Source organism: Taeniopygia guttata, chromosome 2 (assembly GCF_048771995.1).
Source record: "Taeniopygia guttata chromosome 2, bTaeGut7.mat, whole genome shotgun sequence".
Taxonomy (NCBI): Eukaryota; Metazoa; Chordata; class Aves; order Passeriformes; family Estrildidae; genus Taeniopygia; species Taeniopygia guttata.
The window spans coordinates 124547915-124568271 of NC_133026.1; the positions used below are offsets into that span (position 1 = coordinate 124547915).

General features: G+C 37.9%; 1 protein-coding gene across 3 annotated transcripts in view; it reads left to right on the plus strand.

Moving 5' to 3' along the window:
• Positions 1–2309: 2309 nt before the first annotated feature.
• Positions 2310–20357, plus strand: part of RALYL (RALY RNA binding protein like) — a 446384-nt gene continuing 428336 nt past the window's right edge. Inside the window, exons 1-2 of one of the 3 annotated variants that reach the window (XM_072924794.1) lie at positions 2373–2512; positions 3438–3524. The gene's annotated coding sequence lies outside the window, so the exon portion shown is untranslated. Of the gene's footprint in view, positions 2513–3437; positions 3525–20357 lie in introns of all 3 variants that reach the window. The other 2 variants (XM_030266375.4, XM_012572063.5) reach the window with 2 other exon arrangements.

The window sequence follows — 20357 nt, forward strand, 5'->3', positions numbered from 1 at the left end:
GAAACCTCAAGACATGACAGTTTGTGATACTATAATGACAATATGATTAAGTTTATTGTCATGTGTACATGCAACTTTGTACAGTCAAGTTGGTTAGTTGTCACACTAAATGTTCAATTTCTTGTAATTTTTTTAATCTTTACGGACTTCCTTTATTTTGCTTTTATGTTTGTTTTAAACCTTCTCAGATGTATAGCTCTGCTCCTGGGAGCCAAACACAGCAAGGGAAGAAAATTATGAAATGCCAAAACAAGCCCAGTGCCAAAATATAAAGCAAGCAAGAAACTATAGCTGGTTATATATATATTTAAACTTTGGCCAGTGTTCTTTTTATACTTCATAAAAGAAGTTGAGAGCAAAGAAGAAAGGGAGCATTTCTTTTCATTTTCTGGAAACACTGGGGAAGAGATACAGGACAGGAAAGAAAGAAAGAAATGGTCAGGGCAAGGGAAAAATCTTTGTGTGAGGATGCGAAGAAGGCAGGCTGGTGCCCTCACCAGTCTTTTATATAGCAGGGCATCCTCTAACTGGTAAGAGTAATTTTTGTACACTAATAACCTGACTGTATCTCCTGCCTCCTGACCTGGATGAAAAGAGACAGGTTCTGGAAAAAAAAAAAAAAAAGTGCATGAAGAAGAAGCGGGGAGGAAGAAGTAGGGTACTATTGGAAAATACTGGCTGGACTGCTCCATCACAGTGCCTAGTTCACAGTGCACTTCTATTCCTCTCTTAATTTATCTCTTGTGGCTCTTCCTTCTACTGTTGAAGCAGTAAATAAGTAAGTTTGTGTGTGATTGTTAGCTGTGAACATTTTGGGGGCCAGTGAAGTGAGGACACAGCCGAGGCAGCGGGTTGTGGCCTGGCAATACTGAGCAGGTTTTGCTTCAGCTGGAGCCAGAGCAAAGCTGCTCTCAGCCCCAGCCGCCGCTCCCTGCCACTGCTGCGTTTGTTAATAAGGAGACATGCGAGGAGAGCTAAAAAGGGAAAAGCAAGCGTCTTGAGGGAACTCTCAGCAACAGCAGCGCACAGTCTCCTCCAGTGCATTTTTTGTCTGTTAAAGGAAAAGGGAGAGAGAGAGCTGCCATCCGGCCGGCCACAGAGCTGCTTCAGGGCCGCAGCTGAGTCCGGTCGAGGGGCTCGACCCTAAACAGTTCCAGCCCTGCGGGCAGCTGCGGGCTGTGGTGCAGCCGAGCGCGGCTGCAACCCTGGGTCAGCCTGGCCGGAGCACACTGCCCTGCGCCACGGTACCTGCGCCTGCGGGCTGCTCTCGGGAGCGGACCCAGCGGTGAATGGCCCCCTCCGAAAACACTGAATTCCCACCTCGGCCGGTAACTTTGTGATGGGAAGCATCAGCCCTGCCGCTGGAAGGACGGGAGGAGGAGGGAGAAGCCGTGCAGCTAGACAGAGGCCTGGAAACAGAAGCAGTAATGGATGGGACCCGTGGTACCTGTCCTCTTCCCCGCTGCACATGTGAACCGCTCTACGGAGGAAGCCGGAGCAGCGCTGCCCAGACATGACTGGGCGCAAAGTGACTGCACCCGCAGCGCTCGGCACGGGAGCACCCCGAGCTGCACACAGCGGAGCAGGAGCGGCACAGGGGAACCCCCCGCCTGCCACGCTGCACCGGCAGCAGCGGTGCCCTGGAGCTGGCGTGACAACAGGGGATGCCCCTGTCTGCCCTGTCTGCCTGCCGGGATACTCCGCGCACCCACGCTGAGCCGAAGCTACGGGAAGGGCACCCCCGCACACACGAGGGAATCGGGGCTGGCACCCCGTGCAGACGGCGAGTCGGGCGGCGGGCTGCCGCTGCCGCGCGCGCACAGGCGCTACCCCCGCGAGCAGTCCCCCATCCCCCGCCGGATCGGCGGGAGGGGTAACCCGGCGGGGGCACACGCCTCGGAGCCCGGTGCTGCACTGGGGCCGCCGCCGGAGGCACATCACCCCTCACCCGGGCAAACCCCGGCGCTCCGCTTCGCCCGCCGCCGGCCCCGCTCCCGGGGGCGAGCGGCACTGCAGCGGGGGGGCCGGCGGCGCCGCGGCCGGAGGGCAACAGGCGGGCGGGCGGTGTCAGGCGACAACTTCGCGCAGCGCCGGCGAGCGAGTTGCGCTGCCGCGCAGGACGCGCCCGCCTCCGCACCCCGCCCGCGCGGCCGGCTGCGTGCCCGCGCTCGGCGGCAGCGAGGGAGCGGAGCGGAGCGGAGCGGAGCGCGTCTGGGCGCGGGGGCGAGCGGCACCTGCCGAGGGCAGCGGCGGCGCGGAGCGGAGCGCTGGGCGGCGGCGAAACCGGGCGGCTGCGGCGGGCGCGGAGCGGGCTGGGCTCGGGCTGGGTCCGCGCCCGGCGCCGCCGCTGCGCCCTCCCGGCTGCGAGTCCGCCCGGCTCCGGATCACGTGGCGGTTGCCGGAGGCAGAGACTAGAGAGGAGAGAAAAAAAAAGCGCCTCATTCCTTCTTCCACCGCCATACTGTATTTTATAGTAACTCTCATTTTTATTCCTCCCTTTTACTCCCGCTCGGTGAGTACCTTTCCGCTGACATTCTTGTCCTCCTTTTTTGTCCTGTTTTTTTTTCTTCCTTTTGTTTTTTTTGTTTTCTTTTTTTTTTCTTCTTTTTTTTCTTTTTTTTTTCTCTTCCTCTTTGATTATTGTTTAAATGGATTTGATCTTTTGCTGATGACAAGTTTTTTTTCCTAGCATGCGATGGTTACTAAACTGTGAGCAAAAGGTGCTGCTGGGGCTGGGAGTCACTGGGAATGAAAAATGATAATATTAATAACACCAGTCCAGCAACAACTGATGTACATTTAATAGCTATATATCTATATATGCAACTGGTTTTGTTGTGGCACGGAAAAGCAATGGGAAATATGATGCTTATTTTTTAAAGATAAGAGAAAAGGCATGTTTCTAACTCTTTTTGCAGAGGATTTTTTTCTGGTGTTGTTTTATTTTTATTTTTGGGTGTTTTTTAAGGGCTTTTTTTTTTTTTCTTAAGGAGATGGGAATTGCAAATGCATTTTACAGCAGTGTTTACACAGAGTTTGTAATCTTGCAATTCTGGTGGAAGCCACAGAGCAAGATGTTAATTTTATTATTTTTGTTACTGTTTCTTTTTATTTTTCTTTTTTCTTTTTTTTTTTTTTAACAGTGCAACCAGCAGGGTTTTTTGGTTTTCCTCTTCTTCAGTTTTTGATGCCTGTTTATAATGTGAAACTTTTCTTGCAGCATGTTGCAGTCATCATTTTTAAATACTTTTTTTTCCTCCCTAAAGATAACAAAGCAAAACAGAAAGCCAAAGAGATGATCCTTACTTTTGCACATTTTGCACCTTCACTTTTTATTCTTTTGCCAGCAGTGTTTTATGATGGTTATTGTTATCATGATGATGATGATGATAGATATATACATATATACAAATAAATACATTTTCAAATGATGGCAGTGGAAGGTTTTCCTGGAGAATGAAGTGCGGTTTGGTTTCCTTGTCAACGGAAGATGAAGTGAACAACTGAACATCTCCCCAGTGCAGGTACTTCATCTCCTTGTAGGCGTTTCCACACTGTGTAAATTTCATTGTGAGATTTTTTTTTTTTAAGAAATCTCCTTCCACCCCTTTCTAAACGTGTCTGTGCAATACACATGAGGACTGGACTAAATATCTCTGCCTTGTGATTGCTTGGATGTGTGCAAAATGTTGCACTAATTGAGCCTAGGTCAGTTAGATCTGAAGAGAGGTGTTTTATGTGCTGTGCTCTATAGAGGGGAAGGCAGCTGGGGAAAAAAAAAAATCGACACCCCTCCTCTCCTCGTTGCATTTGAAAAAAACCCAAATAAACAAAACAGCCAAAAATAAAGCCCAAACTGAAACAGGATGGAACCTTGAGATCCTCATTAGGAGTACAGATGCTCACAGGACTTTAGACAAAAACAATAGCTCTTGCCATGTATTGTGGTGACTCGTGTGTTTCTGTGTGTCTGTTTAAATTTATCCATTAGAAAATAACTGTGAAACAGCAAAGGAGGTTCCCTCGGAGAGCTGGCTCGCTGCCACATGAGGCATATTTTGTAGCCCTAAGGGCAGAAAACCCTTATATCCAACTTCTGCTCCTCGTATTAAAAAGGCGTAAACAAGGCAGCAGGTTGCCTCTTATGACTCTAATTCATTGGGATGGAGATTAATCAGAAGCTGATATTTGCTTGAAGGTGTTTCGTTTTTGTTTGATGATTAATAGTACCACTGGCTGACGGGGAATAGGAAATTGTTACTTTCTGTGATGGTTACTGAGAGTTCAGGATTGGAAGAGAAACTGTTACTTTTCACTGAGAGCACTTAAATGCTTAACAGAGGCTGCCCCTGATGTACGGACAGGATATTGGTTCTGTAAAACACAATTTGCAAAGATTTTTCCAGATGACAGGGTGGGTTGGTTTGGGGTTTATTTATTTATTTATTTCCCTCCAGAGAGAAATAGGGTGTGATATTATGCTAAAGTTCAAGTGCTGAGTGTTCTGTGATGTTCTCTGTTTACTTTATTGTGATGGGATTGCTTACTGTATTTTTTACAAAGAACATTTAAGGATCTATAACTGACTATAAAGATAAGTCGTGTATTCAGATGTGGAAACTAAAGTAAGGTACAGGGAATATATATCTTTTATCATTGTCATATAAGCAAATATAATTCAGAGAACTACAATTGCATCTGGAAATTTGAGGCTTCTAATGCTTATGTTTAAATTCTTGCAATGTAACAGCTTTCTTTAAAGTAGAAAGTGTAAGAAGTGTTTATATCATGCAATTAGTCATGTTGAAAAATAAATTAATTTGTCTTTGTGGAAACATAACTATTATGTATTTGCTCTGGCTTTTTCCAGTTTTCCTGTAATAAAAATATTTTGCACATATTTATGCATGAATTCTACTCTAACATGGTAAATACTTTTGGCAGCATAACAGGGTCAATAATTCATGTGTCTAAAAACTAGCTGAGATATTTCCATGATAGATTATGATGACTTTTCTAAAATACTTACGATCTGTTGGGTCATTATGCCACATTTTAAGAAGACTCAGCCTGTTTACTTTTTCATTATTTAATTTAAAAGCAAGCCATTAAAATAAGAGAGATTGAAACTTTATTCTCCACCCCTCTATTTATTTCCATCCCTCCTTATATTAGGTGCAACTCCCAGTAAGCAAAATATTTTGCTACTGCTAAAGCACTGAAATAAAGTAACTAGGCTAGCAGTTTCCAGAATGATCCTTTTGTCCTTTCTTTTAATACTGCAGGTGTGTTTTGTGAGTACTTTTGTGCAGATAGTTGCTGAGTGAAGAGCTAATCCTGCTCACCTAGTCTTATCTCAAAGTCTGAGAAAGTGCATTCCTAAAACTTTCTATTTAGTGCCAGATTTCATCCACAAAGCACCTGTTGTCTGAGTAGTATGGTAATTAATATATATGTGTTTCATTTGCAATATTCTGAGGTTGTAGGACTTCATACATATCAAACAGCCTTGGGATCTTAAAACAGGAATAAAGGAGCCACTTTTGAAAGAGGATCCTTCTACCTCTATGCAGTATGTGGGCAGAGTAGGATTTGGCTTGGTGGAATTGGTTTAGGCTTGGTGTTTCTATAGTTCTGCCATGACTAATGTTTTAGGAAGCCATAGTTAGTGTCAAAGACAATTGTCCTTTTGAGCTTTTGAGATGAATTAAAATTTTGCCTACACATTGCAGCTTCATTTCTACAGGTGATGATATCATTATATTCCTTATATAGTATGGGATATAGTCATCCTGCCCTAGCTCCTGAGAGTAATGGGTGTCTAGACTGAAATGACATCTATTTTTCTTTACATCTGTTTTGGTATTCAGGACAGTATAGGGATTTAAGACACCTTTATAAAGGGTTATAAACTGAAATTTTTGGAAAGCAGTTTTTCTTTTCTTCTTCTCTAACTAACTATTATTATCAGTATTTACTTGCAAATGAAAAAGAACAGGTGAACAGAAATTAGAAACTGTATTGCATTGTGTGCTGACTCATGAATATGTGGTTTTAGCTGCTGTAGTGGCCTGAACTGGTAAAAGAAGACTATCTTCTTACATTTTTCAACATGGGAGATAGAACTTGATTGGCCTGTGGAGTCATGAAATCTGTTTGATATGATACTAGGCTGATCTTATTTTGTTCAGATTCAAAAAACTCTGGTTTAAAATTAGCTGGGGTATCACTTTCACTGCACCTCTTGAAGGTGGGGCAGAGCTTCACTTTTCATGCTTTTAAAAATTGAATTTCTGTCCTAGATTATTCTTTTTTTTTTTTTTTTGGTGCCACTGCTGACCTTAAACAGTAAGGCTCCTTCTCCATGTCTTTGCTCTTCAGAATATAGTATATTTTTAGAGAGCAATTGAATCTCCTTTTCCCTCACGATTTCTGGGCTTAACTGGGAGAGGTTCCCAAAAGTGTGACTGGTTCTGGGAGGGTGCAGGAGGGGATGTTGAGTCTGGCTCTGCCCAAAATCGTGCTGCAGCAGAAACAGGGAAGCTGCATTTGAATCCTCTTCTGCCCACACTGCTCTGTTCTGTTTTCAGCTGAAACGGGGTTTGCACCAAGTGGACTTTTCCTTCACTCTGCCTAGCCAGCCTGAATTTCTTTGGTTGTAGTGCAACAGGAAAGAACTCTTGGGAACTGCTTCTGCAACACTCTGGTTTTTAAACTCTCAAGAGTTTTCTACGTATTGTCTTAGTATTTTGTATTCATATCAGGGAAGGGTATGTAAACAAGTTTGAGGCAATGCTGTATCACAATATTTTATCGGGAATAAATGTGAAAATTGACTACGGTGTTCTTTAAAATTTTTGCCTTATTAAGTCTTTGCAAGTTGCTTATATTTTAGCTCTCTAGTCTCCTAAAGCATTATTTTATGGCAGTTTGTTTCTCTTTTATAGTGTTATTTTTCCTATTTTCTTCCTTCCATGCATTTTGACTTTTAAAAGATAAAAAGATAAAAAAGCTTAATAGTATTTAAATGGTGGGATTACAAAGACTGATAGATCTGCCCTCAGATGAACGTTTTAAATTCTCGTGGTCTTAGAGGATGTGGTATGCTGTCAAATTCTGAAGCCAAATCCTGTACGTTTTAAGTACTTGCAGAATATCTGAACAGAATATCTTGCAGAATATCTGAGTATTTCCTAATGAAAAATTATGTAATCTGAGACACTGTCTACATAGTTTTCCAGTTGGTAACTCCCTTAAACTCAGATCCAGACTGACAGAAGAAAACAAAATGCTGCTTTTAAGTGGTATAAGGATTAAAATGCAACATTTTGGCCTGTGCGGAGGTACCAATCTTATTTTATGATCTTTAAACAATTACAGGAGTAAAATGGCTTTAAGATTATTATTTTGCACATACCCACATTAGGATAATTTGTACCTTTTTCCCCCCTGTTTTTTTTTTCTATTTCAAAATGACACTCTAATCTCTATAACGCACTTAATCTTTCAAAAGCATTTATACTTCAGCTTTGGCAGTATTTTCTGAGAAAGTTTATTTTTGCACAATGAAGTGTGATTTTTCATCTCAATGAATCATCTGCCAACAATTTAAAAAAATAATCAAGTAGACCTTCAAATCACTAAGTTAATTTCAGGTTGCTTAGTGTGAATAAAATAACATGTTTTATTGCTGTTGTATTCTGGAATAAAAATATAGATATGTAGATGAATAGACAGGATCACAGAGAGAGAGATTTTTAAAGATGCTCTAATGTGATAGAGAATTAAGAAAAACCTTACACTGATTATCCTTCAGGGCTTAACTAATACTTTTGTTTAATAGCTAAGAGTTTAACTTTCTTGGTTTTGAACTTATACAGACCTATGTTATCTGCTGCCTCTTGGCAAAAGCTACAGATTAATAAATTGCCTCTCTGGTACATCACTGTGAGTCTCCTGGCTCCTTACATCCAGGCTGGCCTGCCAGGGTGTTGGGGCTCAGCCATTATGTATGCAGTTGCATTTCTGTTTCAGGTGCAGAGTTGGGTTTTTTTGTTTGTTTGTTTGTTTTTCCTCTGATGCAGGTATTATACAGAATACTTTCTATCTGACTTGACTGGCAGAGGTTTGAAGAAGCAGAGGTGGATTTCTTATGAGTGATGACCAACAGTGCAGATAAATGCAGTGGAATATCAGTGAAACTCCACAGACTCTTTATTTTTTCTTTGCATACTCACAAGTCTTTCTCCTAAAATACCCAAAGGTCTGATTAAACTTGGTTTACACCAGTGGTCCTTCCCAGGTAGCTTTCTCCTGATGCCAGTGATTATGGCCTCTACTGATGTGCAGTCTCTGAGCAACCAAGTCAAGGTGGAGCTCTGGAAACAGCTCATGCTTTCTGTAGTTAATTTTATGGTCCTCTGAGAACAGCTTGTAGTCCTTTGGACAGGCAGTAGCTTATAAAAGGCAGTACAGACCATTATTATTATTATTTGAAGAACAAGAGACCATAAAGTATACAATGATAACTCTTGGGCCTTGGTGATTATTGAATAAACTGGTGAAAGTCAGGTCCCTGTCTCCCCACTGTGCCCCATACCAACAGCCTTTTTTCAGCCTGTTCAGTCATACTGGTTGCCTTTTTCAAGGTCCTCCCTTCAGTCAGTCATGTGCTTTGTGGTGTTCAGGGTCAACAAAAAGGGGATATCTGGCACAAATCAAGTATTTATGAGATTCTTAATCTGACTGAAACGAGGCTAAATTTGTTCTATAGGAAAGCATCATATCAGTACAGTTCATTCAGTAAAAGGTGTCTCTGTTTCTGCTCAGAGTTTTGTATAGAAGGGGAACAGGACCTATTGTCAAAGACATATGACACATCTTGTTAAATCAGGGTAACTTTACAATTTGTAGGAGGCACTGCACATGTATACCTTGCATGCAGTATTTTTAGATTGACTGAAGAATTGTAGTTTCTGTGTCAAAGAATTATATTTGCATAGTGTTGACAATGCTACTTTTCCTTTCTGTTTTGTCTTATAATGGAGTACAAAAGCACTAAAATGTTTACACTATCCTAGACATGTTCTCTTTTAGAACAATACAAATGAAAGTAACAAAGATAGCTTTGTGAATTTTTGCACACCAGGCCTGCACTCTAGGCTTACTGCATGCTTACAGCTCTTCTTGTGGGCGCAGGGAGTTATAGTAATAACTCGCTGTCTTTTACAATGAAACACTGTGCTTTTAGTAAGTGCAGCAATATGCTTCTGAGCTTGATCTGCAATGCAAGTTACTGTTTATAAAAGAAAATTCATTCTGTCTAGTTACAATATTTTATCAAATTATCCTTCACACAGTAAGTATTAGAATAGAAGTATTATATGATTTAAAAATGTGCTGTGCAAACTCTCATGCACTGCCTAGTAAACAGGCCCCCTGAAGGTACAATTAAAACAAAACTTCCTCTTTGGGTACCTTTTAAAAGGGATTAATGCTACTGTTTTCTTAGTTGAACACACACACATACATGCTACCATTTCTCATCTTGTATTTGCAACTGATTTCACAGGATAAACCCCAACACTTGGGGTATTGCACAGTAGGTCAGTTTTCTAATGTGGTCTTCACTACATAAATTCACATCCACTTTGTTTTCTTTTTCCCAAACTGAAGAAGGATGCAATTAATTTTTCTTCCTGCCTATACAACTTCCAGTTAAATGGGAGTTCTTTAAATGATACAGTTACAAGATTGACTCTGGAGAGGTTACAATCTTCTACTTGGGCATTTGTAAGTTGTAGACAATTAATGTGCATTATGAATAATAAAAAGAGAAACTGTATTTATTCCACTTTTGTGTTACAGGGGTAGTTTATCATGACATTAATGCTATTTTTTTGTTTATTATTTTATGAGAAAAGCATGCTGGATTACCATTTGTCAGCATGTGCCCTGTTCCAGTAGGTGTTGTAGAAAGAGAAAGGTGCAGAATTAGGCCCTGGTGCTATTAAAATCAGTGATACATATGCTGGTCAAAATTTCGTGTCAAACCTTTTTTTTTTTTTTTTTGGTGGATTTTTGATTAAGTGGTTCACACAAAAGGCTCTATTCATCTCACTTAACCTTGCTGTTTAAAAAATAGGTTTTTAGAACTAAGCTAGTCATCATTTTAGCCACCTAAAAGTTAGTCATTGAAGTCTAACACAGTAGCTCAAGGCTTTGTAGTCAACGGAGATAAATATTCTCTTCCTGCAGAGAATTACAGATTACATCCCAACAGAGGCATCTATGGACAGCTGAGATGAACAACCTTTCTGAAACACCTCTCTCTTTGTGCTGATGAGAGAGATCCTAGATGGCCCATTTAAAACAGATCCCTAACTTTTTGATGGATGAAATTAAATGAAACGAATCGCATGCTCCCCAGTCCTCCACCTCTTCGTATCCTAATTTTGCAATGAAATTTTTGGTTAAATTTTTTTTTTTTGGCCTCTAGAATCTTCATGGCTTTAAAGTTTTTATTTGAATTTATTTTCAATTTCTCCAGAAATTCTTTTCACAAATTTCACATGTATATAAATGTGTTACTAAATATTTTGAATCAATTCCAGGCTATGACAAAATTCCTAAGGATGTCTGATGGAACCAAGATTTCACATCTTTTTCACACATTTCACCTAGTTTTCTGTCTTTTTATAATGTGATCCAACAACAATTGATCCTTCAATGACTTCTCCTCACAGAGTCCTATTCTAAAACCCAGGGACTTAAGCTGTTGGGTACAATTATGGACCTCATTTGAAAAACTTTGAAAATTTTTGAAACAGAAAAATGATGGGGGTGGAAATGGAATCAGCTAATTGTACTGTATATATGAATCATTGTAAGATATATTTAAAAAAATAAATAGTACATCGAAAGCAGGAGATCTGAATTTGTCTCTGAAGATGTCTCTGAAGTTAAATCTTGAAATTATAAAAGGCTTTTTTAGTTTGTGAGCTGAGGTCATCCAGGCAATGTAGGGGAAATATTTTGCTACTGATAGCATGCTGCTGGTATCTTCATGTCCATGCTTGTTTTTAAATACTCCAGTAAAACCTGTACTTTTGGATACCAGTTAGATTTTAGTCTTCCCTGTCACAGGTAATTTTTTAGAGAAGACTGGAATTTTATAAGACTGTAAACGTCTGTAAAATCAGCTTTTTTATACCGTTTACTTCAGTGCCTTGCTTCAGATCTGTCTGAAGTCATTATGTGTAGCAGGATGCCAAGCAACAGCCGATTCGTGACACTGCATGATATGTTGTGATATCAATCTCTTTTTCCACAAATTATGAATTCAGTTACTTCATTCAATATATGTTTGGGCTTTCTGTAAGATTTTCTACAGGTAATGAAATATATGAAACTAGTGTTTCCACCATGGGTTTTATCTTCTTCTTGGCCGGGCACTAGCTGGGTGCCTGTGCAGACATCATTAAACTGTTTACACAGGCCATGTTTTTCACTGACAGCATAGTATGAAACCAAACTAAAAATGAATCCAAATTAGAAATGAACCACTTGGTATTATAGGAGTAAGCACAAAACTCAGCGTGTGAGAGTTAATTGCCCAAATACCACAGTATTACTACCATGATAAAGTAAGCTGCAGCTGTAAGCTCTAACAGCTATAATATAATGGTTTGCACAGACTCAGAAATCTTAGGGACTTGTCAGAATTGAGAAGGGAAGTTAAAAAGTTGGAGTTCTCAGCCCTTTAAAATAACTGCTTCAAATAAGCGCAATAATATTCTCTGGGGACTATAAACTGTTACTTGCAGCTACCATATCATGTTATACACTTCACCACTTTTTGGTCTTTGTTCTTCACATTCTATTTATATTTCAAACCTAGGTTTTTGTACTGTCCCTCAAAAATCCATTGTCTGAGCAGTGTTCACATAAAAAAGATTTACAAGGCTAAAACCATTTGCTGACTTCATGAAGTTTTCACCTCTTTTTCTACTTTCATTTATGCACCATAACATTTCCTTTTTCACTCTTGCCTCTCTGCTCTGAGTTAGGAGCACAGTGTTGTCACGGGAATATAAAGGTCTCATGACCATAGATTGTCAGAACGCAGATAAGTCCAACTGAATTTCTCAGTGAGAGTAGGGCATATTAGCCTAACACAAATTCAATGTCTCTGGTCTCTCTCTGCCCACTGCTCTGGGTGAGTAGGTAGTCTAGGCATCCTGACTGAGGATCACACATTTGGAGACAGGTTTGTGAAAGGCAAGATTACAAGAAAAATAATTGCAGTTCAGTTTAAGGAAATTATTTCAGGGATGCCAAATTTATTTATTTTTAATTTGTTGTACAAGTTGATGTAATATATAGTGTAATATTTCATCTCAGAAATTTAAAAATGGGTTCAGAAATTCATGATACTTGGTCACAAATATTAATGAATGTTGTAAATACTCATCATAATCAGAATAGGACTAGCTACTTTACAGTCTCAGATGTTTTAAGATCAAAGTCGACCCAGCTATAGAGACTTGTGTCACACTGATCTGCATTGACAGAGGAAAGCACATTTTCAAATGTTGGCTTGCTCATTTGAATTTCTGGATCTTTTTTACCTTTTATTTGTAATTTGTTTTTTAATTTCAGACTTGTTGGACCTTTCACCCGGCATCAGCACAGCTCAGTAGGATGAATGTAAAGGAAGTAATAGGAGAGGGATGGAAGAGGGGAGAGAAGTAGAAAGAGGAGTAGGGGCAGAAATAAAAATGTATAAAAAATTTCCAGTGATTCATTGGCTCCAGACAATGAGGATATTTTCAATCCTCAGTCTTCCTTACCTTCCCCTGTAGCTCAGGCTTCTCTCCCCCTCTACTTTAGCTTTCATCACCACTACAGCTATTTCACAATTTTTTTTTTTTACTGAAAGAATGAAACCATAACCATTAAAGTGTTGTAAACAAGAAAATATACCCGTCTTCTCACAAAATATAACATGACACAATTCATGTAAGTGGTTCTTGAAGTAGGGATATTTTCCTCCTAGTAGTCTTACATCTTTGACTATGAAAGAATGAAATGGTTTAATAGTTCAGGAGCAAGACAAAGCTTAGATTTCTTGTTGCTTTTATACCCAACTTGAACCCTTTAAATCAGTTTGCACATTACTTTGTGTTTCAATTTTATTCATCTGGATTCAAAACCAGACTTGCTATTGGTCTTTATTTCCTTTTTTACCTCCCTTTCCTTTAAAACCTTACTTCCAGGGGTCCTTCTTACTCCTTATCCTCTTAGAGAGAGTATAAATTAGAAACTATTCCTATTCTTTTATTTAGTTTGACTTTTAAAGTGTATTATTCAGCTTTGTAGTTCAGTTGCTCTCACCAGAGTAAAGAATGCTATCTGATATTTTCCTGTGCAGTGTGACTGTCAGAAAATATTCAGGGACCCCGTGGCTCAGTGCTGGTCATGGTCCCAGTGCTGTGTCTTTCTTCCCAGCTGGAAGGTAGAACACTGTGAAGGTGCAGGACTAAAAGGACACTTTGGCTAAGCCTCTTTTCAGTCCTTACAGGTACTTGCTTCCTCTCAGCTGTTCCCACCAGGAATCTCTTACATCTCACAAGGTGGCTTTGGGAGTGTTAATAGAAAGGGTAGGTTCGGTAACTGGTATTCCTAAGAAAGTATTTCCTAAATCTAGAGCTTAAATTGGTCCAGTGGCTCCCTATACCAATCTGCCTGATGCAAAAAAGGCAAAGGTTAGCTACTGAGTCGATGCAAAACAAGACCCAGTTGTAAATTTGAAGACTTAATTATTTAAATAGAAAATGCTAAGAATTCCCAAGTCCTTTTTAGATACTATAATCAATTAAAGAAATGGAGTGGAGAAAGGTGTTAGATTTCAAAATATTCTAGATGGAGTAGTATTAATTACAGATGCTGGTGGAACAGGTCCAGAGCAGAACAATTAGGTCCAAAAGGCTGAAATAAATTTTATGTTCTAAAAAAACATTTAGGAAAAATTCTAAATACTATAGGTCAAATGCAAACATGCTATTTAATACATGAACAAATAAACATTTCATAAACCTGTAAGAAAACAATTGCTTCTTTCAGGGATTTTATATTTAAGCATATGAAATTTTATTAACATTTAGGAGAATTTGGCTTTAAATTTTCTTAAACGATGCACTAAAAATTAATGCAACTGACTGTGGCCTCATTACTTGACAGGAAACATTAAATTTTGTTGCTATTGATGTCTGCCTGATGTATTGTTTTTATATATTTAGAATCTGATTATTTGTGCTCAATTTACTTGAGTAATGTTTGAATAGCAAGTTTCTCATGTCAATGAGGTACTCAGAATCTCTGAACTTGGTATTTCTGGTCCCTGGGCAGTCTCTGTGAAGAGTGGGAGCCCTTTGGAACAACTTGGTGAGATACCCAGATCCCCCAGAGAACTGTAGGGAGAGCTGTGACTGTCCCACAGGACAAACAGGAGCTCCTTCACGCACCACAATGTGCTTGGCAGAGATCATGCCCATCTCCCTAGAACCAGGGATCTGCTTTCAACACTTTTGTTTCCTGGGATTTTTTAAAGTGAGAGAGTTTGTAGAAGACTTTCCTGGGCCTTCAGAAAGTTACAGTGTGAGGTGCAGCTTATTTGTTTGAAGGCAGGTAGCACTGGTAGGAGCAATCTCCATACCCTTGGAGCCCCAGGCCATGTCTTTCAGCCTTAAATGTTATTTAAGGTCAGTAAAGGGAAGCCTACCTTAACTTTAGGTAACTTCACTGACAGTGTAAGAGAAGTTATGCAGTTTGGAACTTGTCCTTGACTGCTGTTGAAATACAATGCAATGTATCCCATGATTCAGAATTTAGAGTCATTTGCAAAAGAGAGAACCCTGAGTTTCTTACTCCTTTGAGTAGATATTCTGAAAACATTGGTGCTGCTGAGCTCAGTAAGACTGCCCACACAAGCAAGAAGAAGGAGCTGTGCAAACAGATCTGAAGCAAATGTTTTGCAAAACACAGGTGAACTGATGTCTTTCTCACTGACTCAAATCTTTTGCCTATTCTCAGTCCTAACATTCTAGCATCTCTGCCACAAATATTAGATATTTTAACTTCATAGTTTACTTTGCAACACTTGTCTTCTTCAGTGTGCAGCAAAATAATTTCATATTGCCATTACCATTTCACTTCAAAAGGTAACTACTGTATAATCCATAATCATCATTTTATTTTATGACCAGCTCTTTACTATTATGTTTTACAGCCTTTCAGTGCATCAGTAAAGTATCTTTATAGAAGTACAGTAATAGAGTTGGGACCTTTGGTTCTAGGAATTTCCTAATGAAAATTTCAAAAGCCTTGATCCTTTCCTGAAAGGGTAATGCTACTTACATATCTTTATAAACTGTCTCTTTCAAAGCAAATACTTTGTGACCTCTGGAAAGTGATAATAATGTATTTATTGATATTGGTTACTTCATGTAACATGTATGTTTTGAAATAAATTGCTTTATTCTCCTGATATTAGACTTTGCTACTGAAATTCAAAGAAAGATTTCCAAATTATGATACTTGCCTCTCAACTGTTGCTACAAAGAGCAACAAGCAGTTCTGTCAACATTTGGAAACAGAGAAAATAGTGAAAATTTTGAAAGCCAAGAGAATTTTGGGTGTCTATAGTAAATACAGAGTTAAAGACTTGAGTTCAGCTCTTTTGTGAAAGTTTTATTGTGTGTGGAATGTAGATTATTGCGCATGATGGCTTCGGCAGTCATCTGTGCATCTACAGTAATTAGTGTATATGCTGCAATCTCTGGCCTGGAAAAGAGAATTGCAGTGAAAACAAGGCTGGATGAAGGTTGTCATCATCATCAAGAAGATATTTCACATGCAAAAGATACTCTAAGTAAATATACTAAGGACAAGGCATACCAGGTATTCTTTGAACATATAATGTGTAGCTTTCTATGTGTGTCTTGTAGCAGCTTAGACAAACTGGGAGTCAGGTATTGCTCTCACTGGCAGTTGTGCAACACTTTGAATATTAGTCCACTTGGGCTGTGACATGAAAGAGTTTTTTATCTGAGGACGTAATTTCTTAAAGATGAGATATTGTGCACAGTATTTTCTCATGAATTATCTTTCCTTTTTTCCCATGTGTTTTGAGTAGTACAGCACATACCATGATATGTCGGAGGTGCTCCTGTGTAGCTATATCCATGGATACTCCTGGTCTTTCAATTAAGCCTGTGACAATTTTGATACAGAATTCATTGGAACCAAGATCAGCCTTCTGTTTCCAATACAGCAGGATTTATTTCTTAAATGTGGAACAGGGTATTAGTGCAATAGAGTTGACACTCTGGTACCTGTTGAATCAGGAGTTTTGATGACACTAGAAAGATTTGATTTAATATAAAAAGTTCAATGCTATTTTTCCTATGAACTTAGTTGGTATATAGGTTTTCTGGTACACAAAAATTGAAAGTTTTGAAAATTGAAACATTAAGATGGTACATTTTAGTGTACCATTTAGTCTGGTACACTAAAATTGAAAATTGTTTCTGCTAGAAGTAAAGAATAAGTTATTTTCAGAAGAAGCTAGTTGGTATTAGAATACATAGAATACTAGAAAAATAATGTAATAATAAATTATACTGAAATGTTTGTAGTTAATTTTATAGTTATTTTTATAGTTTATTAATATTAATAAGTTGATGCAGGAATTTATGCCTTGTGCAATTAGACAGATATCAGGACAGATCACATTGTCATACCAATCTATTTATTATATCAACTAACAGCAACTTTATATTCTGTAGAAAAACAAAACCTTAATATATCCTGTAGAAAATATGCTTAAAGTAGGAACACATTTTTTATAATGAAAACAAAATATTGCACTATGCTTGCAAGAAGGTAAAGTAGGAATACATTATTAGATCAATATTGCAGCTCATATAAAAGTCCTGAAATAATTTAAAATGATAGGAGCTTCCTAAATTCTGGCATTTCCTAACTTTGTATTCCTTGACTTTGCCAGCTTCATTATCTTTTTCCAACATAGTGTTTTTTGAATGTGTATGTGTACAGTCTATATTTACTCTGTTGGGGGAGATTACATGTCTAGGCAAATGTATTTGAAATTTCATTATGAAATATGCAATAATGATAGCATAAAAATACAACTATTTATGAAAATTGCTTTTGGAGAATTGCCTTGTAACTTCTTATTGAAGCTATAAATTTGAACCATATTTTCTATTTGAACCAATGCATGAGGAAGTATCAGAATAAGATTTTAAATTAGAAGCATTCTTTAATGAACAAAACACACCAGTCAAGTTTGGTTGTATCCGTATCGCAGCAGAAGCTCTGGAAAGAAGTCCTCTGGTTTTTGTGACATTCAGCTTCCCATATATGTTCACATATTTCATTTAGAACAGTAACTTTTCTTATAAGTGCTTATTATATTAGGTAAATTTCATCTAAGATATTTAAGACCTGACAAATGCTTACCATTTAAATAATGATAGGAAAGGAAAACTTTATTGATTTGTGTAGCCAAATTGCAAAGGACTCCAGCAATGGAAGTGAGATTAACATCTTATTAAAACCATAGAGGATGAGCTCCAACCTCAAATCTACATGATTTATATGCAGAATTCAACCCACTATTAGTGTTCAAGATTCTGCACTAGAGTATGTATTCATTAATAACAATTAATTATTTTCAGAACAATACACACAATGTAAATATTTAAATTCTTTACAATGTGAAATCATCTAAAGTATTTGCGTGCATTACCGCATTAATTCATTCGGTCAGATCCTATCAGCAGCAGTATATTGAAAATATAATCAATGAAAAGATCCTTATGGTTTTTAAAATATTCTTTCTATTAGCATTTTTTTTTGGCCTCATTCTCATAATATGGTATGTAAGTCTTCCTGAGGTATGATAGCATTGTTCTTGATCTATACTTGAGGTATGATCTCATTGTTCTTGTATTCTTTTTGAATCTTCTTCAACACCTTTTAACAAATCTCAACCTAAAAAGAAAAAGAAAATAAAAGGGAAAAAAATAAAAGGACTTTATTAATAGAATAATAATAGCATGTTTCAGAGCAAGTGGAGTAGAAAGAGACATCAAAGCCAAGTAAACAAATAGTGAATTTATCGTGGTGAAATCATTGAAAAGCTCCATTTTGTAAGCAAAAAATTAAAAAGACATGCAGCTAATTTTGATTTTTAAATTAGCTGACTTTCATGGAAGTCGTTATGTTCCAAGAATTATGAGAGAATCTGTGAGAAGCTGCTGAAGTAATTTCTTTATATACTACATTTTTATATATATGTATATATGAAATCCTATCTATTACATGACCTTATCTTTTATGATATATGGTGTCAGATAAGATACAAATTTCTGCTTAAGAGAGATAAAGTTTTGTTGTTTTTTTTAACAAACCCCACATATTAGACTACAATTGAATCATTAAAAATCAAAGTAGTTTTTTCACAAGCCAGAATAAAAAAGAAAATTTCTTTCAGTGAAACCAAATGTTAGTTGACATAAATTAATGGAAAAATATTGCTTGAGCTAGTGTGGCTTAAGTACATAGATTTGCTTGCATATTTAGTCTCAACCTAGCAGATACAAAGTTTGCAAGGTCTGTGGTGTGGTAGGGGGTGATATGGCTTTTGGCTTTTGTTAAGATCCCCCTTGGTTGTGCAGGTAAGGACCTGTCGACCTCCAAAATACACATATTTTCAAGGTCTGTAAGTTTATACTTAATATGATCACACAATTAAGTGACTTAAGTAAATTAACTGAGATCCTACAATTCACTTGTCTCAGAATAATAGATATTTTGTGGACTTAAAATTACTGTGGAGTTGAAATGCAAGTGTTTCATCTTGGTGAAAAATACCCTTCTTACTTTATTCTGCAGTATTATATTGAAAAATGCTATAGTACCAAATAAGATAAATTTCTTGAAAATCAGTATTGATATTTTCTGTAGTCAGATTCCCAACCAATTACTAAAGTCAAACTTAACTAGTTAGTAATAAGTTTTGAGAGTCTCAGTTCAACTGGCGGCTATAGAGGGACATCTACAATCGCCATTTTGGCGCTATACTTATATGACAAGCATAGCCAAAATGTTATCATGTATAGGGGGTGCAGATAAGAAAACCAACTTATTGCAACATAAATTAAGTCAAAATTCTGTAAATTTCTTTTCAAAAAACACTTAGAGATATCTTGCCATCATCTAAATTTTTTATTAATTTGCTCACCTGTGTTTTGCCAAATCCCAGCACAAGGCATTTTCCATTTTACTATTAAAACTGCTTATAAATTAGAGGATTATGGATTATGGTGTTATTGTGCATCTAGTGTGATTAAAAGGGTCCTAATCCAAACCAGCAATTTTGAAAAACATTATCAAAAAAAATTAATTTGTATATTTGGCGATTCATTGGTTCTGTTTTATTTTAGATAATAATCTTAATTGAATTTTTTAATAAATATTTTCATATTTATTTAGAAACATTAATGATGAGAAGTTTTCTTGTACACAACAGAAGGCAGGAAATGGGAGAGAACTTTGCCATTCAGTTTCTTGCCTCCATTTAGGCAACATTGGCAACATTTTTCCCCAAATCCCCAAAGTCTTTATCTCAGCCTCTCAAACTCTTTTTTTTTGTTTGTTTTTTTTTTTGGGTTTTTTTTTTCTTTTTTTTTTTTTTTTTTTTTTGAGGACACATCAATACTGTTGACATATGCAGTCCCTCTGCCTCCTCCAGTTTCAATGCCTCTAGTTTCTTTTAGATCTTATATGACTTTCAGAAGGCTCTGGGTATGCTTAATTACATCAAACTCAATGCTGTGCTAGTGTGGTCTCAAAGATCTGAAACGTCTCTTTTTTGTGCAGTCCTTTGTAAAACCTTCTGTTAAAACAAGTGCTCCCTAAACCCCTTTTCAGATGATCAGCCTTTTGGGCTGTGGGCATAATTTCTTCAGTGAAAAGTTACAGCATAAAGAAAGAATATCCTGTTGCATTGAACTGGAACAAAGGGCATTTGGTAGAAAAGAGGAGACTGGCAACACCTGTTTCTCTTACTAAACATATATTCATTAATTCATCTGGTGGGGACATACCTATCAGTATCTTTCCCACAATCATTAGAGATGGATACTGATTGCACTTTGGAAATAAGTATTAGCATTGCTTACTTTCATGCTTGTTTTAGAGCACAAAATTTAAAAAACATCCCAAACGTTGAAGTGCAGATAAAATTTATCATATTTCCTTCAGAGAAT